The sequence below is a fragment of the Rhinolophus ferrumequinum genome, chromosome 23 (genome assembly GCF_004115265.2).
Source record: "Rhinolophus ferrumequinum isolate MPI-CBG mRhiFer1 chromosome 23, mRhiFer1_v1.p, whole genome shotgun sequence".
Taxonomy (NCBI): domain Eukaryota; kingdom Metazoa; phylum Chordata; class Mammalia; order Chiroptera; family Rhinolophidae; genus Rhinolophus; species Rhinolophus ferrumequinum.
The window spans coordinates 38,283,825-38,294,277 of record NC_046306.1 but is presented as its reverse complement, the minus strand read 5'-3'; positions in this window follow the sequence as shown (position 1 = coordinate 38,294,277).

The window sequence follows — 10,453 nt, the reverse complement described above, 5'->3', positions numbered from 1 at the left end:
CACTTAACCATGTTGGTTTAAAAATTTTCTATTACGTGCTACTTGGACATAACTAATCTTTTCCTTATGCATTTAATAGCTCACAGTGGGTAGAATCTAAATACTGGGTTCTCCTGTAATTTGTCTTTAGTTATTAAAAAAGGGTGCAGGAAACATGTGCCTTCTGGAAACAAGTATAAGCAATTGCCTGGCACATGTAGTCTCATTGTTTCATGTGCTCATATACAGTTATTTTAGAGTAGGTGCCAGTTATAATAAATTCAGCTACTTGTTAACAGGCGACAGACATTCCGTTCCTTAATTAGATGACTTCCCCCCTTCTTAACACTCATAGTTCTTTAGTCATCTTAAGTGTTTATACGTAACAAGAGCAAGAAAGTCTCACCTTTATACACCCTTTGCAGCTCCATTTTTGTAGTTGGGATATATTTGAGAGAGGATAGGGTATAAAACCCAACAATATGGCATCTTTAGAAAATGGCCAGATCTACATTAATAAAGATATGATCATGCTCCCTAATGGGGCGGATGTTAGTGTTTGGATTTTTTTATAAAGTGTATAATAAAATGATAAACCATGATACCATATGGAGTGTTTTTGTGGAAAGCAAGGCCAACCAAGTACATCCAAGTCTGCATTTGCAGCTAAGCCTTGGCAGTGGTGAGGTGCTTTAGCGTCTACCCAGTCTTTCTGGCCTCTGTTCTAGTCTTAATGTTTTTGAAGACTGCAGGCCAGTCTTTTAGAAGGTCCTAAGATTTGGGTTTGTCTACTTTTGACTTGATTCTGGTTTGCATTTTTGACAGGCTTTAAATAACATAAGTGATGCTGTGTCCTCAGGATGTGTCTGTCTCATCATTGGCAATAACTGAGCAATTAAGGTGCTCCTCCCAGGTTTTCTCCCCTGAGAAGTTTTACATCTTACCTTCAACTGATTAAAACAAGAATAGAGGCTTAAAATGGTGGGTAAACAAACATTTTTTTACAGTCTCAGTATCATTCTAATAGTTAATCACAATGAGTTGTAACTGGTATGAGGGTTGTAAAACATTGATTTTGAATGCTCTGAGGGAGCATTTTTTCCTTAAAGTGATATTGAGGTCTTACCTCCCCAGCCAGATAGGTAGCTAAAATTTACTAAAATGGATTGGACATAGTAGCTTCTACTCCCTTTGTTATATATTTGGGTAGCATGGTATACAAAACGAGTGAAGTTGTACTGCTCTCAGTTCCTGACCGCATTTCTGTCTGCTCTCCTGTCACGCTCATACGTATTGTCTGTAGTAGCAGAGGCGTTGTGTGGTTGGGGCAAGCAACTCCTAGTGTACCTGGGTCACAGCTAGTCCAAGGAGCTGGCGATAGTCCTGCTTTGCTTCAAGCCTTGACTGGAACCTTGCTGCACTTTGGAATAGGCCTGTTGCCAGATGTCAAAGAGGGGTGCTGTGTTCTGAGTGCTGGCCCTGCTTGCTGAGTGGCCTAAGCAGGTACCCCTCTGAGCCAGACAGCCTTCTGTCACGTGCCCCACAAGTTAATTTTATACCAGTGGTGTCAAATTTGGCACAATTCTAGGTGTATTTACCTTCTGCACTATTGGTGTCAAGGATAGAAACATCCTTCATCCACTCAGAATGACATGGGGTTTCACGAATAACCTTCAGACCTAGTTACTTAAAAAAAATTACTGGTCCTTTCCCTTTCCTACCCATGTCAGTTAACAGTGCAACCACTGCCTTTCTGTTCTGTGTTCCTGAGAAACCAGCAGAGGTAGAGGTAACCAACATCCTGAAATGGGAAGGCACTAGATGTTTGTGAGACTAGGTGCTGTCCTGTCCAAAGTGCCGCAGCCTGTGGATGGAGTGCAGATCAAAGGGAAGGTGGCGTCTCGCCTTTAGGAGGATGCCAAGCGGAAAACTACAGCTGATGAAGCTTCCAAGGTTGCAGGTGGGCTTAGGTAAAACATTTTGAAATGTTTTCCCTAAAGCCAGTAGGGCTACTTGAATGATGCGGGGAGGCTTTTGTCGGGATATCTTTTAAAGCTTCAGCAAGAGTGCTATTAAGTTGAGGATTGTTTTGAGAGACTCGAGAACTGGACATACTAGGAAAGTTGCATTGTAACACACAACCACAGTTCACAGGTAACACATTTTCCCTAAAGGGAGATAGGGGACACAGGTGAGTAAAGGGATGACCACCCCGGCCTGGTCTGTAAAGCTTTGGTAGAAAGTCCAGGTCACCTCATGACTTCATTGCCATCAGTGGTGACAGCCGAAGCAGTGGGCCAGCTACCTGCCCATGTGTTCACTTGTTTCGCCACCATCTTCTTGGGTCTGTTTACTCAACATTTGTCTTGCCCACGTTTTGGAGTGGTGAGGTTCATTTGAGATCATGCCTAGACTCAACTCTGAGTTGCTGGAAGCTGTTTCCAGGAGACATGGGGTTACTTTGCACCATCAACCTGCCTGTAGGCAGCAGACGCCCCCACTGCAGCCACATGTGCTCTGCTTGGTCCTCGGGGAGCAACTGAGGGTAAGCCTGGCGCTGCAGAGTTGCTCAAATGATTGATAGCCTCGGAACAGGAAGAGGCACGTCATGGGATCTGAGGTTTCAAGTTACTCTGGATGGTGTCTTCCCAGACCAGTCCTCCAGCATTCAGGTAGGCCTCAGATTCCTGGTGATTCAGGACAACCTCTGGCTCCTGTTCCGGGAACTTCTGGGATTGGTGTTAAACAGCTGCAAAGGAATGGAGTTTCAGAGTTGGTCCATGTGAAATGCCTGGAAGGAAAGTGCGGGGTGGGGAGGGGTGCTGTTAGCTCGGTTAGAGCCTGGTGCTACGGTGTTTCCCCGAAAAGAAGACTGAGTCTTACATTAGTTTTTGCTCCAAAAGACACATTAAGGTTTATGTTCTGGGGATGTCATCCTGAAAAAGAATGCTAGGGCTTGTTTTCCGGTTAGGTCTTATTTTCAGGGAAACGGTAGCACCAAAGTTGCCAGTTATATCCCTGCATAGGCCACTGTGAGCTGTGCCCTCCTAAAAAAGTCCAAAATCTGAAAGGAAAGCTGGGGGGACCTCCCCTTGCCTGGTGGAACAATGTTTCTAAAGAGCCCATCAGCTCGAAGTCATCCCTCAATCTAGTGGAGGGTGCATCTCAGCCCCAAGTCCAGTTGCCATTTTCAATCTTAGTTGCAGGGGGCACAGCCCACCATCCCACGCGGGAATTGAACCGGCAATCTTATCGAGAGCTTGTGCTCACAATGGCTCCAAAAGAGCCATCCGGCCGCCCAAAGATTTCTTAGAGGTTTGGTCTGTTAACATTAAAAGGCATTTAAAAAAATCTTTATTTCTGAACCATAAAAGCAATATATATTTAAGGAATTCAAACAATACAGACATATAAACTAGGAAGTAAAAGTTCTCTATTTTAACATCCTATAAAATCAGTTACTAATTTTTTTTTCCCTATCCATATATGTGGCATCTTTTACAGAAAATGATTTAGGATGCCCAAATTGGTGTTTTTGGTTTCTGGAGTTTCCTAGCTCTTGAGTGTCTTTGCCCTTGGAGTGGTCTCCATGGTCCGGAGGCTAGAACACCTGTTTCGCATTTTATCAGTGCCCATCCCAGCAGAAAGTGCAGGAGACAATGGAGGAAGCAGAAGGTATCCTGGGCTTCCCTTCAGCAAACCTGCCCCCCTCCTTCTATTGTGTCTTAGTTTCATCTTTATTTACATGCTTTACACAACTTTGAAACTTGTTGAACTGTGGGACTTCTAATGTTCAAAACACTCAGGAAAAGGAGAGCCCACGGTCCCAGCCCACAGCCATTTTTATTTCTGACGGTTGCCTTTCGGCTCTTGCCCATGAGTGTTAATTCACCTAGTACACTCTCAGTTAATGGGGGGTTTGGGGGGCAGGGTGCAGGATTTCCGCTGAACTTTACTGCAAAGATTATGTACTGGAAGGCTGGCCAACTGCTTAGGTTTCAGGAACTGTTTATTACTGGCCTTATTTTTTAACTGCCACGTAGCAGATTCTTTCCTGTCATTCTGGTGTAATTGTAGATGGAATGGATATCGTGTCTGTTCTTTGCCGTGTTGCTTCCACACTGCAAAACCACGGAAGGGACTATTCATGCCCCACCTAAGCCAAGGCAGGATTGGGAACAGCAAATAAAAACAGTGCTGCTGGGACATTAGGCTAGTACTAATTACTCCTGATTCGGGCCTGATACGGTCATTTTTGGCATAGTTGATGGAAGTCCCAACTCTTGCCCTGTCCTGCCAGGATAAGGGAGGTTTCTGCAAAGCGGCTAATCTGTGGAAACAAAGCTAGAGTCAGCCTATGAGACTCAGCTTCAGCTCCCAGGGCCTCTCTGCTCCTTGGAGTTGATTGGTATAATGAGCTCACAATTCGGTCATGTTGGGAGGCAGGCAGCAGGTCCAGGCATGTATTTGGGGACAGAAAGTGGCAGGAGGAGGAATACAGGAAAAGGATCCTCGGGGGACTACAGAGGGAGCCAGTGAGCAAACAGACAATACATGAAGTCTCACTCCTTCCGTGAACCTGACTTGGGCCTGCTCAGCGAACACCCCAGAAGACAGGAAATCCTGAGTTTGGGTGGTCCAGAGGGAAATACTGGGAACGCCTGCTGTGAATGCTACAGGACTTGTACAAAAGGTTTTCCTAAAGTTCGATTTGTTTCGGCAGCACTTTTTACCCCTTCTGCACTGTGGAAGTGCTTGTCTCACTAGGAGGGGCAGGGGATGTGAAACTGACTGGATGTGATTTACCTCAGAGAGGCCAGATGGAGGGACTACTGCAGTGTCCCTGTTGGGCAAGCTGAGAGGGAGGGGGCAGGACACGGGTTATGGCACTCCTGCATCACCAGTTCAGGGCGGTCTGATTCCAGCCTAGCCACACCGAGATAAGTGCCCAATCACTATCTTTGCCCCTTAAGTTTCATTTTAAAACCTAAGTCTGATCATGACTCTTCTCTACAAAAATCCCTTCCATGACCCCATTTGTTGCAACATAAAAGCCCTAAGTCCTTCCAACCACTACAAGACCTGACCAATTTGCTGTTCACCCTTGACTTGAATGGTTTCCCAAGGTGTCCATGATAGTTTTTTCAATCCCATGTGTTCTTCTGTTCCCTCTCCTTGAATCTGGGCTGGATTCAGTGACACATTTGTAATCCACAGAATGGGACAAGTGACTTGGTGCTCCTTGCTGTCTCAAGTCCATCCATCCATCCATCCAATCTCCTGCTGCCACACCGGGAGAAGCCAAACCATACTTAAGAGAGGTCGTGTGTCCCAGCTAACCTTCAAGTTATACCAGCCCAGGAACCAGACGCTAGAAGTCTCTAGATCAGCACTGCCCAATAGAACTTTCTGTGTGAGAGAAATGTTCTCTATCTGTGCTATCCAACACAGTGACCATTAGTCACGTTAGCTAGGGTTTAGAACATGGAACAACACCCTGGTAAATTTGAATGAGATAAACAATAAACACTTAGTGTATGTCCCATGCAATATTTGGGATATACTTACGCTAAAACAATTATTTGTTTACCTGAAATCCAAGTTTACTGGGCATTCTGCATTTTCATTTGCTAAGTCTGGCACCTGGAATGTGGCTAGGGTAATTGAGGTCACTTAATTTTGTTTAATTAAATTTAAATAGCCACGTATACCTTGTGGCTACTGTATTGGACAATGCACTCTAGAGAATTCCAGATCCAGTCATTGTTGTCACCCCAAGACAGTCATGTTTCCCAGCTGAAGCCCCAGACATTGTATAACAGACAAGCCATTCCCACCACACCGAGTTTTTTTAAGTTTATTGGGGTGTAGGGGTGGCTGTTTAACTCAGTTGGTGAGAGTGTGGTGCTGATAACACCAAGGTTGCTGGTGCATGGGCCACTGTGAGCTGAGCCCTCCTTAAAAAAAAAAAATTGGGGTGATAATTGTTAGTAAAGTTACATAGGTTTCAGGCGTACAATTCTGTATTACATCATCTCTATATCACATTGTGTGTTCACCACCCACAGTCATTTCTTTCCATCAACATATATCTGATCCCCCTTACCCTCATCTACGCCCCTCCCCCCTTACCCTCTGGTAACCACTAAAGCATTGTGTGTCTATGAGTTTTTGTTTCTCATTTGTTTGTCTTGTTCTTTTGTTGTTTTCACTTTTATATACCACATATCAGTGAAATCATATAGTTCTCGACTTTTTCTGACTTATTTCACTTAGCATAATAATCTCAAGATCCATCCATGTCGCAAATGACACTATTTCATCTTTTCTTACCGCCGAATAGTATTCCATTGTGTATATATACCACAACTTCTTTATCCATTCATCTATCGAAGGACACTTTGGTTGTTTCCATGTCTTGGCCACCGTAAATAAAGCTGCAGTGAACATCAGAGCACATATATCTTTACGGATAAATGTTTTCAGATTTTTGGGGTAGATACCCAGGAGAGGGATTGCTGGGTCATATGGTAATTCTATTCTTAATTTTTTGAGGAACCTGCACACTGCCTTCCATAGCGGCTGCACCAGTCTGCATTCCCACCAACAGTGTATGAGGGTTCCTTTTTCTCCAAAGCCTCTCCAACACTCGTTACTATTTGTCTTGTTGATGATAGCCATTCTAACTGCACACCGAATTCTTGACCCACAGAATCCCTAAGCACGGTGGAGGTTCCATGTACCAAATCTGTGGTGGTTCATTACTCAGCAATAGTAGTTGAAACTCCCTTGACCTCTCTTACCTTCTCTCCTTGAACCCCACTTTCATTCCACCCCAGCAAACCCAAGGCGTACTTCTGCCTGAGGCCCTTTGCTCCAGCTGCTCCCCATGTTGGGATGTTCTCCCTGTATTCCCTTGGCTCGTTCCCTCACCTGCTTCCCTTCCAATTTTTGCTCAGACCTTACCATTCAGTGAGGCTTTACCTGGCCACCCTATTTAATTCCTGATCAACTTTATCTTACTTTATTAATTTTTTTTTCACAAGCCTCTCCATCTTTACTCTTTACATATATAGCTTATTTTCCATCTCTCTTTGCTGAACTGTACGCTCAAGGAAGGTAGACAGGGCTCTTCACGTTTCATGTTCTTTGACATGCCCCAAATGCTGATGCCATCTTCCCAAACGTCCCTCAAGTGTGGCTGCTGCTGCCCATTGCCCCTAGATTCTCTGTAAGTTTAAAGTTTTGTTCTGGTAAGAACATTCATTCAACAAACACACTATGCCAGGTACTGTCCCAGGCCCTGGGGATACAGAATTGGCCATGACAGATGAGGTCTCTGTCTTCAAGAAACCTCTATTCTAGGAGAGTGAGGGTCTGGGAGGGCGACTCCCAAATCGGCCATTTAACTTGGTTTTAGTGAGGTGAACCGAAGGGTTATAGTCACTGTCACAAGCATGGTCTAGTCTCAATTGGCTGCCACTGTGGAAGATTTTTAAAATGCTCATGGCTGGGCCCACCCCAAAGGTTCTGATTTCAATGGTACAGGGTCCAGCCCAAATGTTGGTAGATGGGGTAGCTAGTAGTTTATAAAATTCACCTGGTAGTTCTGATATGTAGGCAAGATTAGAACCACTCATTTAGGTGAATCCTGGTCATTACCTGTGAGCCAGGGGTTCTCATCAACCCCATTTTGGGTATGAGGTAAATGAGGCTTACTGGCTTGGCCACGTGATCAGAGCCAAAGGGTGAGAAATGGTGCATCTGGGAGTCCCTTGGGTCCTTCCCCTACACTGAGGGGATAGGGTCTGACCAGAAGGCTGAGGCCTGGGCCCAGGGACCCCTAGGCTTTGAGAGGGACCCTCAGTCCCCCAGGAGGGACCTCCCCCAGGGCCTCTTACTCATCAGGCTAATGAGAGGCTCTGGCTCCCTCTGTAATTTGCTCACAGGCCTTCCCTCTAATTTTATTGCCTCGTCATCAGTTTCCCAAGACCTGGGGCCTCCATTTCCGGTGGGAGGCCCTTCCCTGGCTTAATGAAAGGGGCTGCTTTCCTGCAGCTGGTCAACTCCCCTGGGGTTGGGGGAGCAGCTCCTTTACAGAGCTCTACAGGGAGTGGGAAAATCTGTTGCAAATGTTTTAGAGTAGGAGTCAACAACCCTTCTGTCCACCAAGTGCCACTCTAAGTTCTTCTGCAGACACTTTTTTAGAAACCACGGACCCAGTAAAGAGCATGGGCAGGCTACAGGGAGGAGTGGGCAGGACATCTGGGTGCCTAGTGTCCGGCTCTAGGTGGTAATATCTCCTGTGTCACTGCCTCGTGTTGGGGTTTAACTTCTCTGCTCAAGTTTCCCTGGGTCTTGTTTTCCCACTAGACTGTGGCTCCTGTGGGAAAAGACTTGGTAATGTTTTGGAATCATCCAGGCCTTGTGTGGGTTAGTTTCTGCTTCACTCCCCGGCAGTGGTGACCATGGACAAACTACTGAAGCTCACTTGTTCCCACATTTGTAAAGTGTGTGTGGAAGGTGTGAGGGTGGGGGCATTACTCTGAGCACTGAAGGAGGGTCCAGATGATGAAGTTTTGGGCCCTCCTGCCCACATCTGAGGCATTTGGCAAGACGAGAATAGTTCAGATGGGTTCCAGAGGCGGGGAGGACCAGGAAGGTCATCCATGCATAACCTGCAGAAGTACAGTGCTTGCCACATACCAAGTGCTCAATAAATGTGATATTGTTGTCATATCATTGGTCTCTGCCCATCTCCTGACTGCGGGTTATGTGCACAGTAGACTCAAGCAATGCTGTTTGTACCACTGGCTTAGAGCTGTTTACCTCGGAGCTAATTCTAGGAATTCCATCTCTGCCAAAGAGTTCATATGTCAGGCATCCACAGTGTAACCAGAGGCAACAAGCTCTGGCTTTCTACAGCTGGCAGGCAGTTCCTGCAGCGGGTCTGGACCTTTCTCCCTTGCTCCCTTGGAACCCGGAGCTCTCCTCTGAAAGGCCTCATTTGCACAGATGCCTTTGCCACAAAGCCCCTTAGACAGGTGGGCTCAGGAAATTCAGTGTCCAGACTGAAGTTGGAGAGTCAACAACACAAGTTCTATCACTCATAGCCTCGGTTTCCTCTGCGGAAATACCCCTAGAGAGGCATTCTTGGATCTCTTTCCCCTGGGACACTGCAGGTTCCCTGGGTTACACATGCTGTTTTCAGTTGTCCCTGGCCACTGAGGCTACCGGAATGAAGCTCATTCCTGTGTACACATACTGGCCCTACCTCAAGACCTGCCTCTGGCCCAGGGCATGCCTGTCTGCAGGGGAGAGCTCCGCTAGCCCAGGAATGCCTGCAGTTAGTGCTGGGAGTAAACCTCACCTGGTGAGGGGCAGGAGCTGGTGGATCCTCGCCCCTTGGTGGGATGAATGGAGGTGGGTTTCACACAGTCCCTGCTTGATGACTCTCACCTCCACACCCCCTGCTGGGCCTTCCTGGGGCCACTGCCTAATAAAATCCTTATGCCCAAATCCTCAGGTTGGGTCACTCTTGGTGGAACCTAAATTAAGGCAAACATTACTGAGCAGTCACCAGTGAACTCCAGACACTTGCTTGCACTCTGTGCTTTTCCTCCCAAATTACCAAAATTTTCCTTGAGGTTCCTGGAAGGGAGGGAGGTTGAGGTGTAAATTGGAGCAGCCTGGGGGCTGCAGGGGAGCATCCCTTCTTGCCCCCTTCCTTAATGTCGTTGAAGCTCTGAGAGTGGAGGGGCTAGCCAAGGTCTAATAGCCTGTGTTGTTTCCTTTCCCTTTGGTTGCTTCACAGTAAACAATGTTAAAGTCAATTTAATGAGATCCTGGGGTTGTCAGAGGCTTCTTATTGTGGGGAGGGCTTCCAGCTCCATATTAGGGACAGGTCGGGTTCCAGGGCAGGCTGGGAGGAAAGAAAAGGCTCACAGTGGGTCTCCTGACTGGGGGTCTGGTAGGCCCTGGGCAGTAGTGGTAGGTGCCTCTGTCCAGTGGTCTGAGGGAGCTCTGGGCAAGATGTGCCTCAAAATACTCTGGTTCCCTTTGCAAGTCACTGTCACTCAGCCTCCAGATGCTCATGTGAAACATAGAGGGAAGAGCATCCCCACTGATAGATCTAGGAAAAGGGGATCAAATAGAGAAGTTTGGAAGTCCCTTTTATACACTAATGGGATTGTTCAAAGGTGAGGACCACTAAGATCCATGGGAAGGAGGGACCAGGGCAAGGCAGGCAGATGGGGGGATGCCTGGAATGAATCTCCAAGTAGTGGTCCATGACCGCTAGGAATCACTAGGAACCACTAGGGTGTGAGATGAACTCATCCATTCATTCCACAAATAGCTGAGCCCTTTTACGTGCTGGATACCAGGGAAAGCAGTAGACAAAACAGGCAATATTCTTGCCCTCATGGAGTCTATATTCTGCTGTGTGTGTTGGGGCAATAGAGACAATAAACAA